Consider the following 19041-nt stretch of genomic DNA (forward strand, 5'->3'; position numbering starts at 1 on the left):
CTTCGCTCCACATGCTTATGTAGTGATTTGACTATCACAATATTACTGCTATCAAAGACATTGTTATTGACATGTATCAATAATAACTGATGTAAATGGCAGGTGATAAAAATAAGTTGATAATTGAGCGAATCAAGATTTGCCCACATAATTCGACCAGGGGAATCAATGTAATTAAACCTCCCTTACCCCTTCCTGCAGACCCAGGTATGGCAGGAATATAATAGGATACAAAACCATCTACAAATAATTTTCTGTCAACCAAGTTTCTTGCACACACACCACTTCATAACATTTGATAAGGCTTAGCCAATTTGCATTTTCAGGTTTGCAGCTATTCCTGCCACATTCAATGAGGCTACACCTATAACTGTGTTGGTCTAGGACGATTCCTCGGAGCAGTCTCCCACGGTACGCCCGGAACATGATGTACCGGATTCGACCCAGCATCTCAAACGATGTTACTAAGATGGCCATCTGCTTTTTGTTCAGATTGGCTAGGGGTTTTAACCCTATTTTCAAGTCAGTCTAGCTGGTATAGTTGTGAGAGGGGCAGAAATCGATTTGTAATGGTTAATGGGTAATGTATCTGAGGTGGTAACCGAGTTACATGCCGTGCTGGTCTGTAAAAATAGACTAACTGGTACTTCAGAGAATTGTACCGCATATTGTCTTTAGTCTCACCGAAGTCCAGGATCAAAATATGTACACATCTTTTCAGCTCCTTCACACATACTTTCAAGCATTTTCTACACACTGATGATGAGAAAGTAGAAAGAACAGTACTCCAGTTGAGAATGTTCAGTAAAATCTGTCCTTTTCAAAAAATGGAGTGTATTTGCCTGTGTGAACAATTCATGTCATTGCGTGTGTATCTACATAGCAAACCTTTCTCAAGACCCTGTTACATGGAGCTGTATATGTATACATGGAGCTGTATATGTAGAAATACACCTTTTTTACTCTTACTGTAAACAAAAGTTTAAAATGGTATTTGCCACTGATTTCTGTAGCTGCACTCACATGCATGGTCAGTTTCTTGGTGCACATAGCCTTGTCTACAGTGCACAAAGATCTTACACTGCCGCACAAAGAGGAAAACATTTGAGGGAAAATTGGGTGTGGGTGGTGTATTTAGGCACTCCTCTCTACTGCTTGGCTTGGGGAGGAACACCAAAAGTCCTGGTAAAATGTCCATGTTAGGTGACACCTAGTGGACCATGTGATACTACGCTGCATATTTTTTTTCCCCAATTCTGTTTATTGTTTTCAAAGAAAATACAAGTAGCATACAGACAACATTAACAATTAACGTTGAGCAGTGAAGTAAATATTGTTTCATATTTGGTTATACATTCTTTTAGAATAAGAGATAATCCTTTGAGAAAATATTTTAAGCAAAGTCCAATTGATTTTGAGGTTGGAGATCAAGTTGGCACCTTAAAGTTGTGGCTCTTTAGTTCAAGGGGGGGTCCCGCTTTGGGGTTCCGCCAGTTGGGGCAGTGCGATGTCTACACCCTTGCCCATATCTTCTCCCATTTACGTGGACAGCCTCTCCCCAGGTTAATCAATTTTGTTGGTCATACACCAATCCATGTCTCGCTCCCACTCCCACACCGATGGAGGCTCCATCGCCCCATAGGCATGCTATGTTTCATTTTGCAACACTAAGGCCCAATGTTAACTGCATTTTTGCTTGTTTGGGTGGTGGGTCATCTCCCCATATATGTAAGAGACATATAGTATGGAAGAAAGTATCAGCTTAGCTCAACCTCTGAGGCAATCATCAGCTGGGGAGCACCCCATGGCCCGAACTGCTGTGGTACGCTGCTTATCTTAACGCATGACTTGTGCAATGATGTGGCAGCCATCTTGAATTGTATTCCATATCATTGGTTGTTATGCATAAGTTCTCAGTCTTCTCAGAACAGAACCTGATTAGGTGAATAAACAAACCAAGATGTGAAATAACTGCATTTACTATATGCATTTTAGAAACAATTTAGCAAAAATTGAGAGAGGTATACAATATTTACATTGACCATGTGCACTTAATAACACTTTATGGATCACAACATGGCATACAGAATCTGATAACGTGAACATGACAAGACCCAGTGAACCTGAGACATGACACAACAACACTTAAAATTAGTTGATAAAACAGGACACTATTTAATTGCAATGACTTACTCCTGTTCAGATATTACTGAGGTTCCAGCTAAGTGTGGAATACCAAATAGGTGTATTCAAAATCCTCCTGTGCAGTGTGCTGACCCTGGGAGCCGAATATTGGGCTGAGAGAAGACCCCCATCATATTCTGGGCTTTCTAATGTGCTCAGCCCCAGAGGGCGCCCCAGCACTTGCATCACTCCCTGACTTGACATAGGTTCAAGTTGGGGGTCATCTTCTGTTTCTCCCCAGCCACCGTAAGGGGTTGGGGCTTCTTGACTGAAAGTAGCAGGATGATTAGACAAACTGTGCTCTGGTCTGGTCTAAGGATGACTAAGGAATGGCCTTACTTACATTCCCACTATGTAACTTATACTTTGCCGTGGTTGGTAGAAAAATCCACCTCTACTATGTTGTTCTATGCCTATTGTTTGGAGAAATCTGAATCTAATTCATAGTTCTATGTCAGATAGGCACATAAACTAGGAAAAAAGAGAAACAGTGTAGGGGCCCAGGGTTATGAAGGGAACCCTAGTGGTGCAGCACAGCACTTCCCAGTGAAATAACGCACTGGAAAAATAGGAGTAAAAGGTGCAAACTAAGGTATGGGTTAAAACGTACACATGTTAGATGGTTTTCTCTAAACATTACATGTACCTGATCTGTGAGTAGATTACAGGTGTGGATGGAACATTTATTTAGATGCTTGATTAAATATGTTGATGAATAAGTATGTGAAATATGTGCAGATGCATATGACATTCTCAATTGCAAGTTTGGTTGTGCCATCGTGATGGTAAACAAGAGGGGCCTAAGGATGGAAGGTGTTGATGATGTCATAGTCCACCCTTCATCATTGACTGAACACTGAAACTACAGGCAAATTATCAGCTCATGTGAAATGTGAGAGGACATTAGGATACCTAGAAGGGGCCATAGTTGAGGGGTAAGGTATACATGTAAGCCATAAAATGACAATGCTGTGAAACATGTCACAGGCTACAATACTTTTGCACAATACATCTGAGAAGGAATGGAACACTGACTCTTATATTCAGGACATCTGAAGGTTGACTTTAGGATGCCATAATTGAGTTCAAGTATGACTCTTGTGTATGTGCGTGTGCCCTGTTTTATCTCTGAAACACGGTGGTTGAGTGTCAGAAAGGGGTGAGGAGTTGGGGAGAGAGGCCGTACTCAGCATCACCTGCGATTTTTTAAAAATATAACTATCCTAATAATGTAACAGACATTCTTTAAAAGAATGTAACAATTTTGCTATCATTGGTGCACTGGAGTAGGGTGAAGTCATGAGTGAATATTCTTGTGAAGCCATTCAAGAGGTACATATTTTGGTCCAAATAGGCTATAAATCCCCAGTAGCCTTTTGCCACCCAAATCCCCAGCACCCTACAGATGTGCAATAGCAGACTATTGGACATTTAGCTGGTGTGGGTAGACCGAAGAAAGGCAGTGTGCACAACAGTGAGGCCGTCCATGTCATCACAGATAGCTTACACAATGATGGAGTGCTAGCCACAGAAATGTGGCTTCCTGTGTTAGGGTGACTGAAGTGCCACATGGATGCAATCAAAAGCATCTATCATACAAGGAAAATGAGCAATGGAATAGAATCCCCTTGCCAACTGTAGCCTTTCCATTGACATGTGCAGGAATGGTTTGAAGCGTGAAGTAGGTGAAGTGAGCCCCTGCTCCCAATCTTCAACCATATCAGCGACTACCTCAGGAGAGAAGTAATATATTGCCACTGCTGCTGCCCTGGACACACCAGAGATACTTATCCTTTGCCTGCGGGTTCTCTCTACCCTACTAAACTAATTGTTTCTCAGACTGAAGGACAAGGCACCAAAGACATTCACCAACATGGTGAAAACATGGTTATGTTGTGGCTGGCTTTCTTATGCTGCACGGCTGTGTGCAGATTTATAGTTGCTGGTCTGGTTTTTACCTAATAATAGATGATACAGAGTCATGAAAATTGGGTCCCTGACCTTAAATTAATATGTTGAATGTGAATGTATTCTGGTAGCTATGTGGTTTATCTACTCAGTCTGAAATTAATATTTCTCCCTATAGTTACTGATTTCTGTGTGTTTCTGTGCATATGAGTGCATAAAATACATTCCTGCTTCTGAAGAAATATACTTATTTTAATATTACATATTTGTGTGTATTCTTTTCTATGTAAATATTTATTTTCCTATTTTGCCCTTACTGCTGCTAGTGTTATCGAGAAGACAGTAAACACCCAGCTCACCCGTCACCTCGAAGACAACAACATCCTGGACTCGTCCCAATCAGGATTCCGCAGAAACCACAGCACCGAGACCGCCCTAATCGCCGCCACAGATGACATCAGGATCCTACTAGACAACGGTGAGACAGCGGCCCTCATCCTCCTGGACCTCTCCGCCGCCTTTGACACCGTCTGCCACCGCACACTACGCACGCGCCTCCACGTCGCAGGGATCCGAGACAAGGCCCTGGACTGGACCACCTCCTTCCTCTCCGGCAGAACTCAGAGAGTCCGCCTCCCCCCGTTCTGATCCGAGGCCTTCGAGATCATCTGCGGCGTCCCTCAAGGATCTTCCCTCAGCCCGACGCTATTCAACGTCTACATGGCACCACTAGAACGCATCGCCCGACAGCACGACCTCAACATAATATCCTACGCCAACGACACTCAGCTGATTCTCTCCCTCACCAAGGACCCCCTCAGCGCCAAACCCAACCTCCACCAGGGGATGAAGGCCGTCGCAGACTGGATGGGGACAGCCGCCTCAAACTGAACACAGACAAGACGGAAATCCTCATCCTCGGGTCCAACCCCTCCGCATGGGACGACTCTTGGTGGCCCACATTACTGGGGTCCCCCCCGGCCCCCACCGACCACGTACGCAACCTGAGATTCATCCTCGACTCGAAACTCTCCATGACACGAGGAAACAGTCACCCAGGCCCTAGTCAGTAGCAGACTCGACTACAGAAACGCCCTCTACGCCGGAGCCTCGTTCAAGCTCATCAACAGACTACAGAGAATCCAGAACGCCTCTGCACACCTGATCCTCGACGTCTCACGCCGTGACCACATTACCCCCCACCTGAGGAACCTGCACTGGCTCCCCGTCGACAAAAGAATCTCCTTCAAGCTCCTGATCCACGCACACAAGGCACTCCACAAAACCGGCCCAGCCTATCTCAACAGTCGACTCTCCTTCTACGTACCCAACAAGAAACTCTGCTCCGCTGACCACGCCCTGGCCACGGTCCCACGCATCCGGGAACTACTTCCGGAGGCAGATCCTTCTCCCATCGCGCCGCCAGGACCTGGAACACCCTCCCCCTCTACCTGCGACAAACCGAAGACCTGCTGCCCTTCAGTAGACAACTCAAGACCTGGCTCTTCGACCAATAGCAGCATCACCCCCCCAGCGCCTTGAAACCCTCACGGGAATGTAGTGCGCTTTACAAATTATGTGATTGATTGATTGATGCCTCCATTGAGTTTTATGTAGCATCTGTTGATGTCATCATCTGGTGTGTGGCTTGCCTGGAATATATCTGATTTTGTTTGGAGTATAGGGTTCACAGAGTATATATGGGTGTCACTTTGGTGAACAGCAGCTGTACCTGGTATTTGTAAAGCGCAAATTAATCACCCATAAGGGTCTCAGGGCGCTGGGGGCAGTCGGGGAGATTAAGTGAGCTATTGCCCAGAGTAACATGATGCTGAGCTGAGCTACCTCTGGCGCTGGGGATCGAACCGTGAGCCCCTGTGCTCCGGAGTCAGCCGCCCTGGTCGCTATGCCACACTTCTCCTAGCAGAGTCAGCCAGACGACTATTTTATGTGTTTATGTAGTTGCATTCTCTCCTTGTGGCTCTCTAAATTTTCACTTCTCTCCTCCCATTTTGTAGTACAATTTGTCAGCCACTCCTCGTTACCCATTTCAATTCACACCAAAAATGTACACCTACACTTTTCACGTCAGTACTCAAGTAGTATTAATTTATGCACTCAAACATTCTTTGGTGAGTAGGCCCTAATATTTCTAGTACATAGTTATTCTTTATCAAACAAATACATTTCACTGTCATGTAATAAAAAGTTCAATATTCCAAGAAAGTCTTTTAAAAGGACTATGCTCCTGAGCATTGTTTAAATGTAATATTAATAGAAACAGTGGTATTGAAGGGAGCAAGTTGTTCACTGCATATCAATGCACAGCTGAAATAATTGTAGAATGTCTAGGACATTCTCATACAAGTATATACTGTTAAATTTTATATATATATATATTTTTTTTAAATGTTATTTTTAAAGAAATACTCCCTTAGTAGTAATACCCAGTTGACTTAGTCCTATTCTTGATGTTAAAAAGAAGGCAAAGTGCCAGGAGACTACAAAGACTAATACTAATAGTAAGTTTTATTGTGCAAACTCTGATATCAGCTAGTGTGTATGGCTAGAATAGGCACTTTATAGACCCACATAGTAGTTTATTGGTGAAATCAGCCCATTTCGCAGCACCCTATTTAATGTAATGGAAGTCGTTAACAGCACAGGAAAACCATCACTAGAGTCTTCAAAACCAATGTTATGTTCTGAAACTAAAGCAAGGACTGGATGGAATATCTGCATGATTTCAATCTCCAGACATATGGTGAAGGCAACATTAAAAGTGGAAGGAATTAACTTTCACTCTGCTGGCCCTGATCAATTTTCTCAGATTAATTATTTTCTACTCTATTTCATGTTCATGTATGGTCAGGAGTAAATGCACAATTTCTGTGGGGCTATGCTAGTGTATAGTTGCAATTTGAGTGCCTAAAAAGCTAATTCCTCCCCAAAAATGTTTTACTAGTCTGTAACAAGTGACACTGCCTTTGAACAGTTCTCAGTTTCTGAGAACAAGAATTATTTAGTATATGCATATAATAAAGTAGAATATTGTGTACTCCAAACCATACTTGCAGGAGAAATCACTATGCAATTAGGACTAATTAATGAGGAGCAAAAAACGCAAAGGTTGGTTAATTCGGAGCATGAAGAGGCGGGGTAGGAATGAGTAGCAGAAATACTTTTACAGTATTGGGGATTGTCAGAGTTCTGGATAATATCAATAATCAAGATTGAGGAGTAAATTATATAGTTTCAACAGATGCACTAGTGAGGAGTAATGAAAACAATAAAAATAAGAATGCAGTATTAAAGTGGAAACTCATTACTTTTGATGCCAGTTAACGTCTGTGTGAGTCACGGAGAACAAAAATCAGAGCCCTGCTTAGATCACTATATGGAAATTGCTAGAAATGGGGGTCTCTAGTTGACAATGGTTTGCACCTTTGTCCAAATAGGGACCCTTCTTCCTAGTCAGGATAAGGGAGATACACTTATAAAATAATCCAAGCTCACCCACTTAGTAGCGTGGCTCGAACAGACAGGCTTATCTCAGAGGCAGGGTGTAAAGCATTTGTGCACACATACAATAATACAGTGAAAACACTACAAATGGACACCACACCAGTTTAGAAAAATAAGTAATCTTTATCTAAACCAAACAAGACCAAAATCCAACATACAATACTGTAAAAATAGTTACTTTGCAAGATAGCCTTCAATTTGGAGGAGTAGCTGCAGAACACAGTTCTTCTAAGTCAGTAGTTCCGTCCGGGGCTACCGTGATGCTGAAAACGACAGAGTCTAACAGTTCCATTCAACCGCATCAGTACGGGCCAGCTAAAGCATCAACAGACTCATAGACAGTACCTTTCTCGTTGAGGCCAATCCCATTGGTACGATTCCGTTGGGTCAACCACCGTGGTTGCGATGTGAGGTGGAAGCAGTACATTGTGCGGTGCCCTCATAGCGCAGTGCAGGCAGCGGCTCTGTGATGCTCATCCAAGGGCGTCGGTGAGGCCAGTGCTTATGATGCAGAGTGAGGCAGTGCTCGATGCGGTGCTGGCAGGTCATGGTGCAGGCAACCGAGCTGGTCCGTGTTTGGGTTGGGGAGCGATGGTGTCGGTGATGTCCGGGCAGAGTAAAGCGGGGCGATGCAGAGTGCGGTGCCCACAGGACTCGGTGCGAGCAACGGCTCAGTGACGGTCACCCAGCGGCATTGGTGAGACCAAGGATATAGTGCGAAGTGCGTCAGTGCCTTCTGCGGTGCCATCAGGACACTAATCCAGCGACGGACTTGGTGATAGAGTCGGCTGCTCTTTTCTTCTGCGGCGACTGAAACCAGTGGTTCCAGAGATGGTGCACAGAAGGATGGTGAAGTCTTTGCTGTTCCTGAGACTTCTTGAATAGGGGGCACGCTCTACCTCAAGCCCTTGGAGATATATTGTCAAGCAGGATACACACACAGTTCTGCTCCTTGGCAGAAACAGCTTCTGCAGGCCACCCTCAGACAGCACACAGCAAAGGGCAGTACTTCTCCCCTAGCTTCTCCCAGCTCTTCTCCTTGGCAGAGGTTCCTCTTGAATTCCAAAAGTGATCTAAAGTTCAGGGGTCTGGTCCCCAACATTTATAGTCCACTTCTCTTTGTTCTCTGGTGTCAGAGAGGGGGAACAACCTTTACAACGCAACTTTTACAACGCACTACCATTACAACGAAACTATTACAACGCAAAATCTGTTACAACGCATGCCATTACAACGCAAGTCTTTACATCAACTTGCACTAGATGGCGTGCTAACATTAAAAATAGTGTAGTTTACTATCCAAACACCTTCCCTACTGCAACGTGGACTGGAGTTAGAATAGTAAATTACCCTTTTTTAATGTTAGCACGCCATCTACTGCAAGTCGATGTAAAGACTTGCGTTGTAACAGATTTTGCGTTGTAAAAAATGCGTTGTAACGGCATGCGTTGTAAAAGCATGCGTTGTAACGTCATACATCCGTCAGAGAGGCTCTGTGCTCTGTCAAAACCAGTTTGGTCCTCTCTGGTGCAGGAGATGGGGACAGCATTGTCCAAGGCAGACCAGGCCCATTCAGGTGTAAACGAAATATCCTCCCTCTACTCTAAATACAGCCCAGGTCTGTTCAGCACAGCCCTGACTCACCCTCCCTAGAAAGGCAGGACACACATCACCCACCCAAGTGGCTATCTGAACCGAATGCACATCCCCGGCCCCTGTCACTCCAAATCCAGACTGTCAATACACAACCCTAGAGGAGGCACACTGGATGGCTAAGCAAGAAAATACCCACTTGCTAAAGGTGGTATTTTCAAACCCAGAATGTAAAAATCATCCTTACTAATAGATGCACCTTTAGATTTTGAGTTCAGGCATACCAAACGCCATTTTCCTATCTTGTTCTCATGGGTAGTTATACTGATAATATGTTATAAGTAAACTCCCCATTCTATCCTATGGGACAGATAGCCTTTCAATAGTGAAAAACGAAATTGGCAATATTTCACCATCAGGACATGCCACACACATCAGGGCATGTCATTTTTTTCACATACACTGCACCCTGCCCACAGGAGTACCTTGGGCCTAACTTAGGGTTGACTCATATGTAAGAAAAGGGAAGGTTAGGGCCTGGCAAGTGGATGCACTTACCAGGTCAACGTGGCAGTACTGGACTGCACACAGACACTGCAGTGGCAGGCCTATGACCCTTTTGCAAGCCGGCTTGTGTGGGTGGGACGATCAGTGCTGCAAACCCACTAGCAGCATTTGGTTTACAGGCCCTGGGCACACAAAGTGCACTGTACTAGGGACTTGAGAGTAAACCAAATAAGCCAATTATGGAAACACCAATCCGTAATCACTATTTAGACAGAGAGCATATCCACTTTAACACTGATCAGCAGTGGTAAATTGCCCAGAGTCATAAAACGAACCAAAACAGGGTTAAGAACAGTGGGCCACAAAGCAAAACGTCTGGCCATAATCCCGCTGGAAAAGCCAGGTCTAAGAGGAATATAGCAAACAATGATTGTCAAACCTTTTTTAGAAAAAATGATTGTATCATTAGTCTACAGGGAATTAGCATGTGACTTTAAAGATGGGGAATGCCAGTGGAAAAAGCTGGAAGATACGATCTCTCCACTATTGTTCAAACAATTGGTCAAGCTATTTTAGATGGTGTAAGAGAAGACTACACCCTCCTTAGTTTTAGGGTGTTCACGGCAGCTTTCTGGATTCGTCAAATGGCAATGTTCCCACCCAGAGCAGCATTCCACACATGGGCGGAGTACCTTTTTGGGGGCAGATATCTTGCCCCATAATGAGGATGCTCGAGGAGTCTTCATGTCCTGTCACTCAGGCAGCACCACCCTCTATATTTTTTGGGAAGCATAGTTTATTGGAAAAGCTTTAAGGATTTTGTTGTACCTGCTGCTCAGCCAGTGTGATTGGGGTGTGGAATGTTGGTGCGTGATGATGTTGTGGAATGTTGGATGAGTGAGGCTGTCAGTTGGAGAATGGGCTGCACAGCAGGAAGGCTGCTCATGGTGGTGCTCTCTGTACCTTTTATCTTCAACCTATTTTCTGAATAAATACCATCTTAAGTTACCCTGGAACTGGATCCTTGTCTCATTGCAACAGATTTCAGTTAATTTCATAGGCAATTCAGTTCTAAACAGGCCTTTCTTACTTTCTTGTTGCATCTGTACTTTAAAAAGAATCCACAGAAATGTGCACATTGAGTAGCAAGTATTTTTATATGTTGTTAAAGATAGGATATTTTGACACTGAAATATTATTTTCTAAATGCTTGTGTGAGAGTGTGTGTGGGTAAAAAGAATGTTAGTTTGTGCTTTCTTGATCTATGTGTACTTCGGTGTGTTCAATGGTGTGATTTCTTACTCAACAGTGCGGTGTAGGTACTGGTATACTTGAGTTGCGTTGACAAGGATTTTGTTCAATGCTTAATTTGTGAAAAAAGATGCATAAAGGAGTCTAAGGTTTTTTCTTTGGAGCCTGACTATGACACTGCCAAAGACCAGTTTTGCTGAACACCAAGGAAGCCTAGTTTGTACTCACCCTACTCCTTCCACAACCCTGCATTTTCTGTCCCTTAATCACACTCTTGAAGGACCTGTTTAAACTCTGCTTTCTCTCTATCACTGCTTATCCGCATTTCTCTTTCTCCTTCTTTCCCACTTTTCTGCTTCCTAGCTCTTGTTCTGAGCCAAAGTCTGAGGTTGATAAATAAGTACTGGTATCCAAAAATGGGTGCTGCTGCCCACCATCTGCGCAAGGTAAGTACTGTGCACTGAGCTCGCGAGGTCAAAACAAGGGATGGTGTCTAGCTCCTGCAACCACCTCCCTACAAGAGCACTGGTATATTATTCTACAGTGGTCATCCCTTTGGGTGTTCTGTATTTGTGATGTGTTTGTAAGACAAGTTATGCAATCTAAAGAAACAGAAGGAAATTGGATTGCCTGTCACTGTGTACTTTCGGTCATAAACGCCTATTCTGTAATGCCACATTTTAAATACACTATAGAAAAATAAGAAGAATGCTAATGAATACATTTGAAAAATGTCTAAATTTTTCTGAACATATGTGTGTGAGTGGCTCTAATAAATGTACTGATTTAAAGTACTTGTTCAACCTCGGCAGTATGAACTCTTTTGTATTCTGTTCTCTCCTTGAGTCATGCCCTTCCTATTTATACAAGCAATTACCTTATGCTAAGTCTATTAACAGAGACTACTCGCACGAAACTATTAACATACTGGCATGAATAAATCAGGTGCATAATCAGACATGGCCACATTTTTTATTTAGACATTATCTAATTAGCAATCACACAGCGCTTAGTCTACTGGCATCTGTCTTCGTGTTTAACTATGTTATTTCAAACTACTTGACATTTGATTAGACAAGATTTCCATAAAGACATGTTGTGAATTTACTTCAATGCTTGCCACAGACAATCAGAGGAATGTTATTGTGCCTCAGACATAGCTGACCCTTCTTTCCCCTATACATTTTAAGATTCCAGTGCTTTATGCTGAAGCAGTTGTTTCTTCAGAATTCAACTTCTTAGCATGAGAGCCCTATCAGAGCACATGGATTTCAAGCTTAAGGCCCAATTTAGAGTTTGGCTGACAGGGTACTCTGTCTCAACGGCGACAGAGTATCCTGTCTCCCAAACTTTTGGTCCACTCACACAGTTCTGAGTCAGGTGGACCCCCAGGTTAAGGTTGATGGAGTAAAATGTAATTTTGACATCTATGTTAAAAGGGTCATGCCAACAACTTTGATGGAAAGCATTTTTAATGGATAAAAGAAGATGTATTGCTTTGTTACAGGTATTCCTTTGTTAGGTACAGGTATTCCTTTATTAAGGAATGATTTGATATTTTGCTTCACCATCAGGAAGCCAGCGGATGCATAGGTTTTTGTCTGGAAACCATCTTAAAACAGTAGACATCTCTTATATAACTTATTCAGGTGTGGCATAGTTGAATGTTTAGGTTTAGTGTTTTCTAGTGGGACCTTAAACAAGTGTTCCAACATTTCCAACAGTTGTGTATTTTATTCCATTACAGAACAGCTAGTCTCTTGTCCTCTTGATGCAGATCTTTTTCAGCAATAACAGAGACTAGAACATTTCCAATCAGATAAATTCCTCATCAAATATATTGCAATTCTTTGACATACATCTCTCTAAATATACGCTAAGGTTTTGTTTTCAATAGCAATTTCAATAGAATCCCTGCTACAGAAATCCACCGCTCATGATCCTGATGCATATCATAGATTGGTGCCAGATACGACATCAAGTTCCGTACCAAGATAACTCCTAAATCATTTTAACCAATCTCTTACTATTTCCCTGGACACTGTGCCATTAATAAAATCGTGATAAGCCAGAAGTAAGCTCTTTCAGCAGATAGGTATCTCTAGACCATTGAGATAATACAAACGTCCATGGATAACAAATAAGAAAAATGGCAGGGCTAGCAAGACTGACATCATTCACTTTTTGATCATTGATGGGCTACTCCAGTATCAACCTTTAGCCCCTCAGCAGTCTCCTATTTACTGCTTCGCATATACAAGTAGTAGTAACTGCTGAAATCAAACTGCAAGCTTCAATAAAGATTTAGGGCCCCATTTATATTTTGGCAGTGCATATAGTCCATCTCAATGATGACAGAAAATACATGTCGCCATGTAGATCTGCCCGACCAATTTAAATGCAGAAAGACCTTCGGATTGGCTATGGTGGAGACCACTCCCTCACCAAACATAACAAGATGAAGGACGGAGTGCTGAAACTTTTCAATCATTCACTCCCTGTCAAGAGATCTGGGTTGAATCTATTGTTCTTTTGCTCACTATGCCAACCCAGTTTAAACCCAGTCATATATAAATCAGTCTTGACCCTGCTCTGGACCACAGTCCAACCCAAACTGACAGGCCAGGTCCTCTCTGGTCCAGTAACAAGCATCCTGGGACCAGTTTCAGGGTATCATCCCTCATCAGCCATGCTACCTTGAATCCAGTGGCACAGCAATCAAGGGACCCACTTCTGGACATACTGATGAGGGTGATACCCCTAAACTGGTCCCAGGATTCTCTGAATCCCCTTTGATTACCCTGCATATTTGTTCACATTCTCCGTGTGTAACCCAGAAACACACCCCACTGTCCTTATTAGAGAACCTAAAAACTGTACATTATAACTCATACCCTCACCATGCACTGCTAATTATACCACATATTACATTGCTTGTGATATGATCTGTGGGATCATTAACATGACTACAAAATCTGAAATGACATAATTGAAGATAAGACTGTGCAAGGCAGGGGTGCGAGTTATAGTTACTTCAGGGCTTAAGTTCAGTGCTTAAGTTATAGTTACTTGAGATAACTATAATTGGTGAACTTCAGTGGTTTTGTCTGTTTAAAATGGTACCATTTTATTACTAACTTTAACGTCCCTTTAGCCTTTGTTTTTTTCAGTGAATTTCTATGGTTTGTAAATGTATGTAAAGTAACATAATATTACAATTCCTAACTATAACCTCACTTTAACCTTTGGATTTTTCAGGGCATTTCTATGTTTCTTAATGTAAAGTAAGATGTTAATCGCCGTAAGCAGGGGGTGAAGGTAGGGCCTGGCATGTGGCCAGGCCCTGTGCCCAACCCCATGCTTTGCACAGCCTTTGGCTAAAGAACACTATTTTTGTTGGCTGTAGATGACTGTGCAGATTAGCCCTGCTTTCTGCTACCCAATGGTACAGTGATGGGCTTTCCTCTTTAAACATGGTCAAATTGGTATACCTTTGACTTATAAATCCCTAGTCTATGGTAACACATGTACCCAGGACCTGTAAATTAAATGCCATCAGCGAGCTGCAGCACTCATTGTGCCACCCACTGCACTAGCCCTGTAAATCATGTAAAGCATGTCTCCAGGTCTCTCACTGCAGTTTTAAACTCTGCCAGCCCCGTTCAGACATGGCCATATGCAAATCAGTCTGACCCTGTGCCTCATGGGAACAGTCCAGCCCGAACTGCCAAGCCATGCCTTCCCTGGACCGGAAACAAGCTTCCTAGGACTGGTTCAGTTCGGGCTGGACTGTTCCCATGAGGCACAGGGTCAGACTGATTTGCATATGGCCATGTCTGAAATGGGGTGGCAGAGTGGGCTAAAGAACGGTGATGGATCAAACCCAGATCTGTTGACTGGGTGTGAGTGTTTGATTGGTTCTGATGCTCCGTTCATCACCACCCCCTTTTGTACCGCTTTGTTCGCCATAAGTTGGCAGGGTATGCTCAGACGTGAGTCCCTTGCTCACTTTGCCACTGGATTCAAGCAAGCCTGGCTGAAGACGGCTGAAATGCCAGAAACCGGTCCTAGGAAGCTTGTTTCCGGTCCAGGGAAGGCATGGCTTGGCAGTTCGGGCTGGACTGTTCCCATGAGGCACAGGGTCAGACTGATTTGCATATGGCTATGTCTGAACTGGGGTGGCAGAGTGGGCTAAAGAACGGTGATGGATCAAACCCAGATCTGTTGACTAGTTGTGAGTGTTTGATTGGTTCTGATGCTCCGTCCATCACCACCCCCTTTTGTACCACATATGTATTGTGGCAAACACAAAATTCTGCCAGTCAGAAAACATATACAGAAAGTTTTTATAGCCAACCAGACGGGTAATAGATTATTGGAATTAAATGCTGTAAATTACTTGTAAGGTATGGAACTGCATGAGCATTTTAATGTTTTACAGTTATGTAATGTGTGTAGCTGGAATTATTATTTATTTGTGTTAAAACTCAACAACATGGCCACAAGGTTAATGTTACAAAAAACATCGCTTTATTGCCAGAGACACAAAGAAAGCATCTACTTTTAAATTCAGCAGCTTAAAAGGCTACATCGCACTAGCAGTCTGTGTTCAAACAGAAACAGCAAAATATTATAGTATAGAAAGAAAAAAACGATTTGATAGTCTCTTGATTGTCGATTTTTCCAGTTGGTGTCCTGCTAGCATTTCTGACATCTCTGCTACTCCCCCTGAACTCCGAATTTCATAGCCTCTGACTTTTAACAGTCATTAACCAGACCTGGGAAAATCTGTGGCTTTTTAACTCGTGTAATAACAATTTAAGTTAACATAGTTTTTACTAGGCCTGGGCAAAAATGTCGTTCCGTTCGCGGAAATTGCAATAATTTGACATTTTCGCGTTCCGCGGAGAGCGCGAAAATGTCAACATTTCCGCATTCCGCAGCTTGGCGATAATTTGTTTCTTGCTCGCGCTGTAAAATAATACATTTTCGCGAGCGCGCGATCGCCTTACCTGAATCCCTGCGTTCGCCGACAAGTTTTCTTGATCCGGTCGCGTTCTCCATGAGATGTTGTATTGTTTTTAGCCATTTGCGCTGTCTCGCGCAGTGACGTCATGCGTCGCGCGATCACGTCTTTCTTCTCGCAATCATGCACCGCGAGGCAACTGAAAACAAGATGGCCACGCCCGTGAGCAACCACATGGGAAGTTGGCGAGCCGCAACCATGCAGAAAATCTCGCGAACATGCGGGAAAAAAACTTCCGCATCTTCGCGATATTTCCGCGTGTTTGCGATAATTTGTAACATTTTCGCGATAATTTGCGAAAGTGGATTTCGCAAATTCCGCCCACCCCTAGTTTTTACATTGCCGTTACAGTCATAAAATAAATTATATCTATATTAAATGAAATACGATCCCAAACCAAGGCTATAGTTAAGGAAACATTTCTTTTTGCAATGAGAGGAGGCCACAATCGCCATTACATGCCAATTTCCACAACCCCTGGGATGGAGCCTTATTTAACATGGGTGGTGAATCCAGAATACAGATTTTATCTAACAAGACTTAGACTCAATGAGATTCATTTTAGTGGCCTTTCCCCTCCCAGGATCTTCGTTCACATGCCTGCCAAGCTGCCAATGTAATTGCACCACTCCGAATCGAAAGTGCATTTTAGGCTTTTTTTCACTTTATACAGATCACTGAAAGTTTGCTTTTTGCCTCCAATTTTAAAGCACGAGCACCTTACATATTAAATAAGCACAATTTCTTTTTTTTAAACGCTTACCTTTGCCTGCAACCTGCTTTGCTGTTCTTAATTATATTTCTGCTGCCGTTAAACTGAGAAAGAGATACGCTTTATAAGAAGTTTTATATGGATTTTTACATATGAATGATGTCCTTTTAGTCTATAAGATGAATTTTATTTTAATGGCATTTAAACACCTGGTCTGTTTGTAAACTAATCTTTATATTACATCTTAAAATAGGAGCACTTTGTTTTTATTAAGAAGGAGTGAATCGCTAAAAAAAGAAGAAAATAATCTAGTCCTCGCTAAAACACCGTGTTGCAATTAACCTGAGACGGGAAACGTTTTACAATATGTCAAACCTGCTAGATGTCTCTAACTATACTTTGCTGCTATTAACTTGACAAAAAATTTAATATTTCATGACATGCTAAATGTTGCTTCTATGTATGATAGATACCTCATAGTTCTGTGAGACAGGCTCCAAAATATCTTTTTTCCTAAAACACACTGATTGTTTGTGATGTATTTTTAAGTCTGTGTTTTTATGGTCGATCTTACACCAGAATAAAGGCTATTGAAAGGAAACGATATCGGAACCTCAGTGCTGTGTAATAAAATCAGTGTGTGCTGAAATACACACAGACACTGAGGCACATAGAAGTAGAAAGGTCTTATTTATATCAGTGGAAATGATTACACTGACATTTAACTAACGAATTGACCCTCCAGTTCTGTAATCCTAGGCAAGGAGGTAGAGCATTATTTTCTTTCAGTTAACCATTCCACAATAGCAGCATATTTCTGTGCATCTTCTAGAGGCCTGAAGGGATCACTGATTAGGCCTATAGCTAGTGTTCTATCATGGGAAGAATGTATTTGAATTCTCAGTTTGTTTATCCTTGCAAACTAGAGCGTTTAATTCATTTTCTGGGACAAAAACCACACACATGGATTACAGTATTGAATATCTAAATTCCTGCCCTTGACTATTCAGCCATAGCTACAAAAGATAATTTATTTTAATGGACGGCTGTCAAAAATCATATTGTTAACAAATATTCAAAAATATGAAATAACCATTAATTTATTGATGACTAGCAGAGCATAATGGCACTCACTTATGTAATTATGCAATTAATTAAATTGTTCTATACAGGAATATTAAAAAGATGTGGCAATGTAGGACCAACTTATGTGACTGATTAAATTATCCAGCAAAAGGCAAATTATGCAGCATAATGCAACACAAGCTGTGGCATTATTAATTACCTATTTCTTAAGTTTCATACAAATGAATACTGCAATAGTAAAGGTGTTACTGCATTTGCAACAGTTTAACACATGAATACAGTAATTTGCAATTGAAAGGTGACCAGTTACCTTTTGCAAAGGGTCTTTCACTGCGAGGCACCTTGGCACGATTTGAGGCCTACTGAGATTGAGCGGTCATCGGATACCGCAATTGGTTAGGGTCCAGGTTTTTACGTCAAATGAGGCATATATGAAGGCTGTATCCCGCAAAGTCCTAACAAAGTCAGATAGCCAATGGATGACATTACGCTAAAGTAGTTGGATTTAGCAGAAAAACTCTGAGCAGGGAAATTCTAATTTTATGTTCACTGAAATTCTGTAATCAGTCAGATACATTTTACATCTTCGCCTGGTAAAACAAATTCCATCTTTGGACTTAGAACCTGATTTAGAGTTTGGTCTGGGGGTACATCATAAACTAGACAGCTACCCTGTCCACCATATTGCAAGTGCCATACAATATAATGTATACTTGCACTAAGGCAGACAGGATATCTGTGACATTTGTGGCCGAGTGAACATGTCTGTCATACTCTAAATCAGGTTCTTAATTTATTTTTGTTGAGCTAAAAACACTCAATGGGGCAAGCCTGAAGCTGTATCCAGCAAAGCCTTTTAAAATGCGGAAGTTTAAATATTTTCTGAGTCCCGACTTACAGATTTTATGGAGCAGTTCCTCTTGGTTTTTGCTAATGCTCCCAGGATCTCGGGACAGCATCTTAGGGGCCAGGATTCAACTCAGCAGAAGCCACCAGCAGGATCCAGTCCAGGTTTAGCTGTGACTGGTCAACTGGTTGTGTCAAGAAAAAAGCCTCACGCAACCTTTTCTGTCTCTGTAGCTACATAGGAGGTCAGCCAATTGACCCATGAAGCTCACTTCTTTGTCCTGGGAACCCAAGAGCAGACCCAATTCGTTTAGTCTCCACACAGGTCACAGACAGCAGGTTCAGCCTTCTTCTGTTCTTCAGCAGCTCCAGAAAGTATTTTGATGGGTCTGAGGTGAGGAGC

The sequence above is a fragment of the Triturus cristatus genome, chromosome 9, assembly GCF_964204655.1.
Source record: "Triturus cristatus chromosome 9, aTriCri1.1, whole genome shotgun sequence".
Classification (NCBI taxonomy): Eukaryota; Metazoa; Chordata; class Amphibia; order Caudata; family Salamandridae; genus Triturus; species Triturus cristatus.